Below are 13,659 nucleotides of genomic sequence, written 5' to 3'. Positions count from 1 at the left end.
TCTGACCATTCCAGTTCACAAATGAATTCTCTGCATATGATTCCACTCAAAGCAAACTCATTTAGACAACACAAAGCAACGTACCTTTTGTGGAAACTTTGGTCTCTCAAATAAATAATGATCAAGTTTTTAAAAAGAACAAGAAGATAAAATGTGAACTTCTCCCTAGTGTGGAGTACTGTTATATTCCAATATATATATTGGAATATATATATTATTTATTAAACAACCTCACTGGAGGTAAACTTTCTTATAGGAAAACCTAAATAACAAATTCTTAACTACTGCATCAAATTAAAATTAGGTGTCTTATTTTAAAAAATTTACCAAAATTCAGAATTTTTCTTATTTTCAATCAGATCACTCCATTTTCCATATATAAAATAAGATCTAATTAAAAACAAAAATCTCTGCAGAATAGACATTTTCCATTTCTTATAGTACAGACATATTTCCCATTCCTAAAAAATGGGGTAGTGAATGAAATAAAATTCACCATATTAAGTAGGCAACTTAAGAGTCTCATGGGGCACTTGGGTGGCTCAGCTGGTTAAGCATCTGACTCTTGGTTTCGACTCAGGTTATGATCTCAGAATCCAGAGATGGAGCCCCGCATCTGGCACAGTGCAGAGTCGGCTTGAGATTCTCTCTTTCCCTTTCCCTCCACCCCCCCCCCCCGCTCATGCTCTCTTTCTCTCTCAAAAGTAGAATAAAATAAAAATATTTTTTTAAAAAACGTCTCACAGAATTCACTATATATAATAGGACATAACTTTTAATATATATGGAAGGTATATAAAGAAAAAATATTTATCTTAGTGCAAGCACATTATATATTCTATCCTGACTACTGCAGTTCCAGAAGTAATTTCCTTTTTGTAGTCTATCTGTTAACTAACATATGAAGAACACTATTAGGCAAATGTTTGAATTTTTTATAATTTGAAAAACCTAGTTTTTAGTGACATTTCAATAGATGTATAACAACTACCCAAATCATTCCCTGTCCACATGCTTTTCTTTTTGCTGACAGATTCTGTTTGGAGGCTCACATTCTATGTAGTCCCATATTCAGGAAAATGTATACTACCTTTTGACCCAATGATATATTTTGATTAGTGTGAACCAATCAGATTAATCCCATTCTACCATGCTTAGGAAGTGATAAAGATTCCAAACCTAGCCAATAAAACATATGCAAAGTCTGGATAATTTCTGAGAATGTGCTCTTGATTTTAAAAATAGGTATGCTAGAGGGATGCCTGGGTGGTTCAGTCAGTTAAGCATCCAACTCCTGGTTTTGGCTCAGGTCATGATTTGAGGGTCGTGGGATCCAGCCCTGCCTCAAGCCCCATGCTTGAGATTCTCTTTATCTCCCACTCCTTACCTTTTCCTTTCTCTTTGAAATAAATAAATGTCTTTTTTTTTTTTTTTTTTTTTTTAAGGCATACTAGAGAAAAGAAGGTCCTTTTCCTACATTTGGGGACTAATACAGGAGTATATGACACACAGAACTACAGAATACATCTTGTAACCAGCACAGGACAGCCAAAAAGATTCCAGAAAACCAACCTAGAACTTCAACATTACCGAAATGACCATTTAAGTAACCATGAGATCTACACAATTTTGCTATTTGAGTTTACAGATGTTCTAACTCTTAAGTCACTTTTAGTTAAAGATTTTACTTGTAACAAAACATCTTAAGATACACACTGATTTACTAGATGGGTGATTTGGGGCAAATCATCAATAAGAGTAGTATTAATCATGCACCCATGGCCCAGGTATAGCATTACTCAGTTTTCATACATAGTTTATTAGACTATCATAATCCTATATTGTATTATTTTTATTACACCCACATACAGAAGAGGCTGAGGAGAAATAAAGTAAATTCCCTAAAACAACATGGCTATTTAGTTTCAGGGCAGAATTTGAAACCAGGTATATAATCCACAGTTTTTCAAATCTATGACACAGCTAACCTGCTTAAGCTGAGTTCTACTTTCCATGACTCTATAAAGAAAATTCCACACTAATATTTCACCAGATTATTCTGAGGCTCCAATGTGTAAATGTATCTAAATTAACTTACTACTTAGAATACTTAGGGAAAAATAAAAGAGCATTCTCAGCATTTTAAATAAGATTTAAATAGCTGAGCTTCTATACAATCCAGTTAAGTACCTGGAGCACTGCAATCTGATTTTATATATGAACATTTCACACAAAATATGAATTTAACACTTTATATTGTCAATTTTCTGAAAGTGTACATGCAAACTCAGGTTAAGATAAAATGCATAGATAGCTAGAACTAGAAAGGGACTTTGAAATCACCTTGAAAATCCTTCACATTTTTTTCCTTTTTTTCCCTTAAATTCCAGTGTAGTTAACATACAGTGATATATTGAGATGTGCAACATAGTGAACCACCAAGTCTATCCATCACTGTGTTCATCAAGACAAACACACTCCTAATCCCCTTAACCTATTTCACCCCCGCCCAATCCACCTCCTCTTTGGTAAGCATCTGTTAGTTTTTTATAGTTAAGAGTTTGTTTTTCCATTATTTGCTTGTTTTGATTCTTAAATTCCACACATGAATGAAATCCAATGGCATTTGTCTTATTCTAATTGGCTTATTTCATTTAGCATAATACTTCACCTCTATCCATGTTGTTGCAAATGGCAAGATTTCATTTTTTCTTATGGCTGAATAATATTCCAACACACATACATATATGCATCTTTGTGTGTGTAATGGTACACATATATATTACATATATATGTATACATATCCATTCAAACACACACTCTCTCTCACTCTCATATATATATATAAAAAACATATCTCTATCCATTCATCTATTGATGGACACTTGGGTTTCTTCTGTAATTTGGCTATTATAAACAATGCTGAGATAAACATAGGGGTGCATATGTCCCCTCAAATTAGTGTTTTTGTATTCTCTGGGTAAATATCCAGTAGTGTGATTATTGAAATAGAGTAATTCTATTTTTAACTTTTTCAGGAAAATCCACATTGTCTTTGGCAGTGGTTGTACCAGTTTGCATTCCCAACAATAGTGTACAAGTGTTCCTTTTTCTCCATATTCTCGCCAACACTTGTTTCTTGAGTTTTTTACTTTACCCGTTTTAACAAATGTGAGGTGTTATCTCACTATGATTTTGATTATCCCTGATGATAAATGATACTGAGCATCATTTCATGTATCTGTTGGTCATCTGTAGGTCTTCTTTAGAGGAATGCCTGTTCATGTCTTCTGTGCATTTTTAAATCGGATTGTCTTTTTGGTATTGAATTGTGTAAGGTTCTTTATATATTTTGGATACTGACCCTTTCTTGGATATGTCATGTGCAAATATCTTCTCCAATTCAGTAGGTTGTCATTTAGTTTTGTTGATTGTTTCCTTTGCTGTGCAGAACCTTTTAATTGTGATGTAATCTCAATAGCTTATTGTTGCTTTTGTTTCCCTTGCCTCAGAAGAATGTTGCTATGACCAATGTCAGAGAAATTACTGCCTATCCTCTCTTACAGGATATTTATGGTTTTAGATCTCACATTTATGTCTTTAATCCATTTTTTAAAAGATTTTATTTATTGATTTGAGAGAGAGAATGAGAATGAGAACAAGAATGAGTGGGGGGAAAGGCAGAGAGAAAGGGAAAAGCAGAGCCCTCCTGAGCAGGGAGCCTGACTTGGGGCTCAATCCCAGGACCCTGAGATGATGACCTGAGCTGAAGGCAGATGCTTAGTTGACTGTGCCACCCAGGCACCTTGGTCTTTAAGCCATTTTGAGTTTATTTCCTGGGGCCCCTGGGTGGCTCAGTGAGTTAAAGCCTCTGCCTTCTGCTCAGGTCATCATCTCAGGGTCCTGGGGTCGAGCCCCACGTCAGGCTCTCTGTTCAACAGGGACCCCTTTTCTCTCTATCTGCCTCTCTACCTACTTGGGATCTCGGTCTGTCAAATAAATAAATAAAATCTTAAAAAAAAAAAAAAAGAAAAGAAAAGTCAATTTGAGCTTATTTCCCTTCTTGTGTGTGGAGTTGGCTTAATTTGTTGTTGATTCTCCACTTTAAGGTGTAGAGACAGCTGGTGTATTTTGGATTTTTCAGTTTTTTGGAGAGAGGCTTGGATGGCTATGTGTTCCCCCTTAGGACCGCTGTTGCTGTATCCTATAGGTTTTGGACTGAAGTTGGTTTCATTCTCATTGGTTTCCATGAATTTTTAAGTTCTTCTTTGATTCCTTGTTGATCCAAGCATTCTTAAGCAAAGTGGTCTTTAGCTTCCAGGTGTTTGAATTCCTTCCAAACTTTTCCTTGTGGTTGAGCTCCAGTTTCAAAGCATTGTGATCTGAGAATATGCAGGGAATAATCTCAGTCTTCTGGTATAGGTTGAGCCCTGATTTGTGACCCAGTATGTGGTCTATTCTGCAGAAGGATCCATGTGCACTTGAGAAGAATGAGTATTCTGTTGTTTTAGGGTGGAATGTTCTATATATATCTATGAGGTCCATCTGGTTCAATGTGTCATTCAATGCTCTTGTTTCTTTACTGATTTTCTGCTTGGATGATCTGTCTATTACTGAGAGAGGCGTGTTAAGATCTCCTACTATTAATGTATTCATATCAATATAACTCTTTATCTTGATTAACAGTTTTCTGATGTAATTGGCTGCTCCCATATTGGGGGCATAAATATTTACAATTTTTATATCTTCTTGGTGGACAGTCCCTTTAAGAATGATGTAGTGTCCTTCTGTATCTCTGACTACAGTCTTTAGTTTAAAATCTAATTTATCTGATATAAGAATCGCTACCCCAGCCTTCTTTTGAAGCCCATTGCCATGAAAGATGCTTCTCCAACCCTTTACTTTCAGTCTGGGTGTATGCTTATGTTCGAAACGTATCTCCTGTAGACGACATATGGATGGGTGCTGTCATTTTATCCAATCTGCAACCCTGTGTCATTTTATGGGCACATTTAGGCCATTCACTTGAGAGTGATTATTTAGATATATTTTATTGACATTGTGTTACCTGTGAAGTCTTTGTTTCTATAGATTGTCCCCATATATTTCTGTTCAATGATATTCTTAGGATTTTTCCTCTTTTATAGAACCCCCCCCTTAGTATTTCCTGCAATGTCAGTTTGGTGGTCACATACTCTTTTAAAACTTGCCAGTCTTGGAAGCTCTTTATCTCTCCACCCATTTTGAATGTCAGTCTTGCTGGATAAAGTATTCTTGGCTACATGTTCTCCTCATTTAGTGCCCTGAATATGTCTTGCCAGCCCTTTCTGGCTTGCCAGGTTTCTGTGGACAGGTCTGATGTTATTCTGATGGGGTTTTCTCTGTACATAAGGAATTTCTTTGCCCTAGCTGCTTTCAAGAACTCCTGTCTACAATTATGATTCATCATTTTTACTATCAGGTGTCTTGAGGTCTTTCTAGATTCTATGATCTTGTTGGGGAGACCATTCTGCCTCTAGTACACAAACGCTGGTTCCATTCGCGAAACTGGGAAAATTTTCGTGGAGAATTTGTTCAACTGTATATTCTAGTTTTCTTTCTTTCTCCTCCCCCTCAGAGATTCCAATAATTCTGACATTGGAACATTTCATGGCATCATTTATTTCCCTAATTCTGTTTTTGTGGCTTCTAAGCTGTTTGTTCCAGGCTTCCTCCTGCTCCCTTTTCTCTGTTTGTCCTGCAGATCACTAATTCTACCTTCTGCCTCAGTTACCCTAGCTCTTAGAGAATTTAGATTAGATTGGAACTCATTGAGAACATTGTGAAGATCATCCCTGGTGGCTTTCAATTCTGCCCTAATCAATTCCATTTTGTCATCAAAGGCTTTCTCCAACCTACCTATTGCCTGAATAATTGTTAGCCTGAATTCCCTTTCTGACATATTGTCTATGTCCACATCCAATAGCTCTGATGCAGAAGGCCCAGTCTCTGAATTTTTCTTCTGTTGGGCATTCCTCCTCCTAGTCATTTTGGTGAGAGATGGCTGAATGGATGTGTAGCTGATTGTATCGACCATGGTGCAGGCAAGGTACACCCTGGAAGACTTCTGAGCAATCAAGAGTCCCCACCAAAAAGAAAGAAAGAGAGAGAGAGAGAGAGAGAGAGACAAGAAAAAAAGGAAAGATAAAATAAAAGAAGGCCCAGCCCAAATGGGCCCCAAGGTAAGATTTATGAAGTATACAAACAAAAACAGACAAACAAAAAGACCAACAAATGTAGATGACAGGAGAAAAGTAAATAAATAAAAACAAAAAAAGAACCTCATCAAAAAGAACCCCAAGTGTAAGATTTATATACTACCAGGACAAAAACAAATACACAGAAACACTGGCAGAAGAAAATGATGGGAGAGTGGTTATAAATTCTCAGTGTGGGTGAGGAAGTTTATTTTGATTCTTCCTGGATGTATCTTGATATCTTTCTTAAAGGACTCAACTTTCCTAAGATAAAGGAGGATTAAAAACTGGCTTACTTATAGGGGTAGCATTGATTGGGGAAAGGGGATTACCTTGAAGCTTATCTCTATACAAATATTTTAAAAAAAAGAATAAACTAAAATAAAATTAATTTAAATTCAAAAAATTTAAAAAATAGAAAAGCAAAAGAAAAACACAAGTATATGTATCAAAAAGTTCAGGTTAAAAGGTTATTATGGAATTTTATGAACTGGACATTTCATTGTGATGGTAAATAGGTTAAAAAGTTATATATTAAAAAAATGAACCAGAATAGTGGGAACAAATTAAAAATAAAGGTTGTATCTATGAAGTAGTGGTGGTTGTCCTCTATTTTTGGTCTTTTTTTTTGTCTTTCTGGCTTTCTGGGGGAGGGGCCTGCTGTGTGGTTTTTCAGGGAGTCTTGCTAGAGTTAAGTCCTCCTGCCCCCATCAAGGGGGTGGGCTCTGAGGAAACCGGTTTTTCAGGCTTTTGTTCTCTGAAGGTTTTTTGTCTGTTTTCTCTCCCCTTGGCAGCTTTTGATGGTTTTTGGAGGTTTAGAGGAAAGCAAACTGCACCAGACCTCCCTCTCAGAGAGAAGCCTCAGTCTGTTCCCCTCTGGGTGCTCTAGAGCACATAAATTCCCCCTAAGCCACTGGCAGAGCACGTTCCTACTCAGAGTCTCTGCTTGTACCGAAAACCAAGATAGCCATGCTAGAGAGGTCCCAAGCAGCAACAGCACACAGAGATTTTCACCCTGGCCTGGGTAGGGAGTGCTCAGACTCTCTGGCTCTGAGAGAGTGCCAACTGGCACCTGCAGGCACCTCTCTTAGGGAGGGTGTGGGGCACAACTCAGACTCCTGTAGTGCAGCGCGCCCATGGAGAGTGCAAAAGGCTGTGATTCTGCTGGCTGGCAAGTCTCCCTCATCCTCAGCTGCGCTGCCACCCAAACACTCTCAGGCACACCAGCCACACAGGGACCAAGATCTGGCTTCTTCGCTGCACTCTCTCTGGCTCAGCGCCAGTGGTGGCTGTCCTGGGTTGATGGACTTAAGCCCCTGTCCCTGTCCCTAACCACCCAATTCCCACAATTTCCCCCCACGATCCTTTGCTCTTTTTGAGTGCTTTCAACCAGAATCCAAGTTAATGCTGGTCCCCAATCGCAGGGCACTCTCGTATTGGGGTATTACTTTCCAATGGGTTGCTTCTGGTGGCTCCCTCCCCCTTTTGTTTATCTTCCAATATCAGTCCAATGTTCCCACTCCACTTTACCTGCCTACTAGCGTCTTCTGCCCCCATTGAGATCCAGAAGTGTATAATTCTAATCTCAGGCTGATTTCATGGGTGATCAGAGTTCTTTGGTAGGTAATCAGCTCAGTTTAGAGTATAGGTTGAAACGGTGCCTCCTCCTACTTCCCCACAAGCTTGTCTCCTCCTACCATTTTGAGTTTATTTTTGTGTATATGTAAGAAAGTCCTTCAGTTTCCTTCTTTTGCAAGTAGCTGTTCACTTTTCCAACATCATTTGATGAAGAGACAATCTTTCCCATTGCATATCCCTGCTTTCTTTGTAGATTAATTGACCATATAATTGTGGGTTTATTTCTGGGCTTTCTATTCTGTTCCATTGACTATGTGTCTATTTTTATGCTAAGGTTATTGTTTTGATTACTTTAGATTACTTTTGATTACATTGATTTGATTTTAATATACCCTGACATCTAAAACACCTCCAGTTTTGTTTTTTCAAGATTGTTTTGGCTATTTGGGGTCTTTTGTGGCTCCATATAAATATTAGGATTCCTTCTAGTTCTGTGAAAGTTGCTGTTGGTATCTTGATAGCAACTATTTTAAAACTGCAGATAGCTTTGGGAGTATATACAATTTAACAATATTTATTCTTCTAATCCACGGTATGGGATGTCTTTCAATTTCTTTCTATCATATTCAATTTCTTTCATCAATATTTCATGGTTTTCAAGTACAGGTCTTTCTCCTCTCTGGTTATGTTTATTCCTAGGGTTTTTTTTTTTAATTATTATTTTTGGTGCAACAGCAAATAAGATTGTTTTATTAATTTCTTTCTGCTACTTCATTATTAGTATGTAGAATTGCAACAGATTTCTGTACGCTAATTCTCTATCCTGCAAATTTACTGAATTCATTTATCAATTCTAGTAGTTTTTTGATGGAGTCTTTGGGTTTTCTATATAGAGTATCATGTTATTTGCAAACAGTGAATGTTTTACTTCTTCCTTATGGATGAATGACTTTTATTACTTTTTGTTGGATGGATGGATGGATGGATGGATGGATGGGTGGCTTTTATTACTTTTTGTTGCCTGATTGCTGTGGCTAGGACTTCCAGTGATATGTTGAATAAAAATGGTGAGAGTGGACATCCTTTCTTGTTCCTGCTCTTAGTGGAAAAGCCCCCAGTTTTTCCCCATTGAGTATGATGTTAGCCATGGGTTTCTCACATGTGACCCTCATTATGTTGAGGTATGTTCCCTCTAAACCTACTTTGCTGAGGATTTTTATCTTGAATGATGTAATTTATCAAAATGTTTTTTATGCCATCTCTTGAAATGATCATACAGTTATCTTTTCTCTTATTGAGGTGATGTATCACATTGAACCATCCTTGCATCTCAGCAATAAATTCCACTTGATCATGGTTAATGTTCATTTTAATGTATTATTAGATTCAGTTTGCTAATATTTTGTTGAGGAATTTTGCAACTGTTTATCAGAGATATTGCCCTAAAGTTCTTTTTGTGATGTCTTTACCTGATTTTGTTTGTTGGTAGTTTTTGATTACTGATTCAATTCCATTCTGGATAACTGCTCTTTTCAAATTTTCTATTTCTTCCTGCTTCAGTTTTGCAAGGTGACATTTCTAGGAATTCATCCATTTCCTCTAGGTTGTCCAATTTGTTGGCATATAAGTTTTTAAAATATTCTTACAATCATTTGCATTTCTATGCTCTTGGGTGTTTTTTTTTTTTTTATCATTTCTGATTTTGAGTCCTCTTTTTTTTTTTAATGAGTGTGGACTAGGTGTTTATCAATTTAGAGCCAGCTCCTGATTCCACTGCTCTGTTCTATTGTTTAAGTTTCTGTATTGTTTATTTCTGCTCTAGTCTTTATTATTTCCTTCCTTATGCTTGTTATGGTTTTTTTTTTTTTTTTAAGATTTTATTTATTTAAGAGATCACAAGCAGGCAGAGAGGCAGGCAGAGAGAGGGTGGGGAGCAGGCTCTCCGCTCAGCAGAGAGCCCGATGTGGGGCTCAATCCCAGGACCCTGGGACCATGACCTGAGCGGAAGGCAGAGGCTTTCACACACTGAGCCACCCAGGTACCCCTTGTTATGGGTTTTGTTTGTTCTTTTTATAGCTCCTTTGGGTTTAGAGTTAGATTGTTTATTTGAGATGTTTCTTGCTTCTTAAGCTAGCAATTTTCATCTCCATATAATTTTTTCTTTTTTCTTTGATTTCTTGGTTGACCCATTCATTGTTTAATAGTATGTTATTCAACCTCCATGAATCTGTGCTCTTTCCAGATTTTTTTCTTGTGGCTTATTTCTAATTTCATAGTGCTGTACTCAGAAAAGATGTATGGTATGACTTTGATCTTCTTGAATCTGTTCAGATTTATTTTGTGGTCTAATATGTGATATATTCGGGAGGATGTACCGTGTGCACTTTAAAAGAATCTGTATTCTGGTATTTTAGGAGGAATGTTCTGTTTTTTTGTTTGTTTGGTTGGTTGGTTGTTTAATCGTGTCCAATTAGCCATCATTAGTTTTTGATGTAGTGTTCCACAATTCATTAGTTGTGTATAACACCCAGTGCTCATCACTACATGTGCCCTCCTTAATACCCATCATGCAGTTACCCTATCCTTTAACCCCCGCCCTTCCATAACGCTGTTTGTTTCCTGGAGTCCAGAGTCTCTCACGGTTTGTCCTTCACTCTGATTTCTTCCCATTCAGTTTTCCCTCCCTTACGCTCTGGTCCTCTGTGCTATTCCCTATGTTCCACATATGAGCAAAGCCATATGATAATTGTCTTGCTCTGACTGACTTATTTCACTTAGCATAACCGCTCCAGTTCCATCCAAATCGATGCAAATTGTGGGTATTCATCTTTTCCATTGGCTGAATAATATTCCATTTTATATATGAACCACATCTTCTTTATACATTCATCTATTGAACGACACTTCAGCTCCTTCCAGTTTGGCTATTGTGGACACTGCTGCTATGAACACTAATTGGGGTGCATGTGTCCCTTCTTTTCCCTACATCTGAATCTTTGGGGTAAACACCTACTAGCACAATTGCTGGGTCATAAGGTAGCTCGATATTTAACTCCTTGAGGAAACTCCACACTGTTTTCCAGATTGGCTGTATCAGCTTGCATTCCGACCAACAGCGTAAGAGGATTTCTTGACATCCTCGCCACTTGTTTCCTGTCTTCTTAATCTTTGCCATTCTAACTGGTATAAGGTGGTATCTCATTGTGGTTTTGATTGGTATTTCCCTGATAGCTAGTGATGCTGAATATTTTTTCATGTGTCTGTTAGCTATTTGTATGTCTTCTTTGGAGAAGTGTCTGTTCATATCTTCTACCTATTTATTGACTGGATTGTTTGATTTTTGTCTGTTGATTTGGAAAGTTCTTTATAGATCCTGGATACCAGTCCTTTATCTGTAATGTCATTTGCAAATATCTTCTCCCATACCATGGTTTGTCTCTCAGTTTTGTTGACTGTTTCCCTTGCTGTGCAAAAGCTTTTTATCTTGATGAAGTCCCAATAGTTCATTTTTCCTTTTCTTTCCTTTGCCTTTAGAGATGTGTTTTGAAAGAAGTCAATGTGGCCAAATGTCAAAGAGATTACTGCCTGTGTTCTCCTCTAGGATTTTGATGAATTCCTCTCTCACATTTAGGTCTTTCATCCATTTTGAGTTTATCTTGTATATGGTGTAAAGAGAATGGCCCAGTTTCATTTCATTCTTCTGCATGTAGCTGTCCAATTTTCCCCATCAACATTTATTGAAGAGACTTTCTTTTTCCCCATTGGGCATTTTTTCCTGCTTGTCGAAGATTAGTTGACCATAGAGTAGAGGGTTCATTTCTGGAGTCTCTATTCTGTTCTATTGATCTATGTGTCCTACTTTTGTGCCAATACCATGGTATCTTGATGATCACAGTTTTTTAACATAGCTTGAAATCAGACATTGTGATGCCTTCCGCTTTGGTTTTCTTCTTCAACAGTCCCCTGGGGTTCTCCTATATGTGTTGTGTGGGCCCTACTGTTGTGTCCTGGTCACTTTTTCTTTTAATCCGGTTATTTGCATAGGTTCTCTTTGCCTGTTGTGGGCAGTGTTTGGTTTCCAGTTGGGGTGCACAATTTTAACACCTAGGGTTTCCACAGGGCCTGCTGCCAATTGGCCTGATGCCAACCCAGCCTTGCAAAATGCCTGGGTCAGGAGACAGTGTTGCCAAGGTTTGTGCAGGTCTTTTAGGGGAGGGGATCTGCAGTACGGGGACTGAGGCAAATGTGACTTGGAAGAGTGGATCCCCCAAAGCACGAGGGAGTGGGCAAGGCTTGGTGTTACCAAGTTAGGTAGTGAATATCAGTACTTGGCTACCTCACACAGCTGGCCATGTGTTTATGCTGGGGGATGGAAGAGGCAGATGTTACCTGCAGTCTCCTTTGTTCCTGTAAAAATCCCTCAGCAATCCCTGCTCCTCTAGGACATGCTCCAAAATAAATAAACTGCTCTCCCTTTCATTCCTAATTCCATACATCAATATATACATTCCATACATCAATATAAAGTGACCTCTTTTCATAATTCTTCCCATCTTAGATTTATCTTTTTATTGCAACCCCTGCTTTTTTGATGAGAGTAATTACATTTTGTCTCACCCAACCTTTTATGTTCAACATTATTGTACCATTTTATTTTATTTAAATTTCTTTATATACAAAGAAAATTAATGGATTTTGCATTAAATCCTCAATGAAACTAAGAGAGATAAGACTATTTTCATTTACTGTTATTACATTTGATCTAATTTCTGTCACCTTAGTTCTGCTGTTTTTAGATATCCTTGGTATTTTTCTACTTTCTATGTCTTTTTTAAAAACTTTTATCTTTTGTATAATATGCTATTCTAACCTAATAGTTATTTTAAAGCATTTCATAAACATTTTATAATTTATGTAAGTATATCAAAATATTTTAAAAATAATTCTAGATATCCATTTGTAGAAGATAAAAACTTCTGAGTTCAGGATATTCCTTATTTCCCTCCTCAAACATGTACTTTACTTAATGTAAACATTTTTAAAATTTAATAGTAATTTAAAATTTAAAAACTAAAAAATTTAATTTCAAGAAAATAAAAATGTGTAAATTCAAAAAGTCCAACATTCAAATGATATATAATTACATTAGATAAAATAATGAGCAATAAATTTCCTCCCATTACTGGCTGGGAAGTTCAGCTCATCCAGCCTACCTAAAAATGGTTTTCTTTCTTTTTTTTTTTTTTTTTAAGTTTTTATTTATTTGCGAGAAGGAGAGAGAAGCATGAGCCAAGGGGAAGGGCAGAGGGAGAGGGAGAAGCAGACTCTCTGCTGAGCAGGGAGTCCCCATGTGGGGCTCAATCCCAGGACCCTGAGATCGTGACCTGAGACAGATACAGTCACTTAACTGACTGAGCCACGCAGATGCCCCCTCAACCTCCTAAAATTCTTGAGTTATTTTTTAAATCTTCCCCTCAACTATTTGGTATGCATTATTAAGCAATTTTACAAAGATAACCGGATGGCATAGTTTCCAAAATATTAAAGGTCTGAAAATTTACCTTGGTATATGAATAAAAATTTGTTTAGATATAAAATATGAGGGCATAACCTTTTTCTGAAGTGCACTAGACACAATTCTTGTGCTCTGTAACACATTTTTCCAAAATCTGAAGCTTACTTAATTTCCTAATGCTGTTTTTCTTCTCCCTGAAAACTGGCTAGACTTTTATCTTTAGTTTTGAAATACAAACATGAGGTTTTATTACTTTCTTTATTAATTTTATATTTGGTAGGCCCTTGATTTGCAATATCCATTCATTTGTGTTTCAGATTTTTAAGTTTT

The 13,659-nt window shown here is 37.1% G+C and overlaps 1 protein-coding gene across 11 annotated transcripts in view; it reads right to left on the bottom strand.

The window, feature by feature from the left end:
- CCSER2 (coiled-coil serine rich protein 2) overlaps window positions 1-13,659 on the bottom strand; it is a 193,678-nt gene that overhangs the window by 30,888 nt on the left and 149,131 nt on the right. The window lies entirely within an intron of this gene.

Source organism: Neovison vison, chromosome 2 (assembly GCF_020171115.1).
Source record: "Neovison vison isolate M4711 chromosome 2, ASM_NN_V1, whole genome shotgun sequence".
NCBI classification, from domain to species: Eukaryota; Metazoa; Chordata; class Mammalia; order Carnivora; family Mustelidae; genus Neogale; species Neogale vison.
The sequence above is the reverse complement of the archived record's forward strand: the minus strand, read 5'-3'. Positions and strand labels throughout refer to the sequence as shown.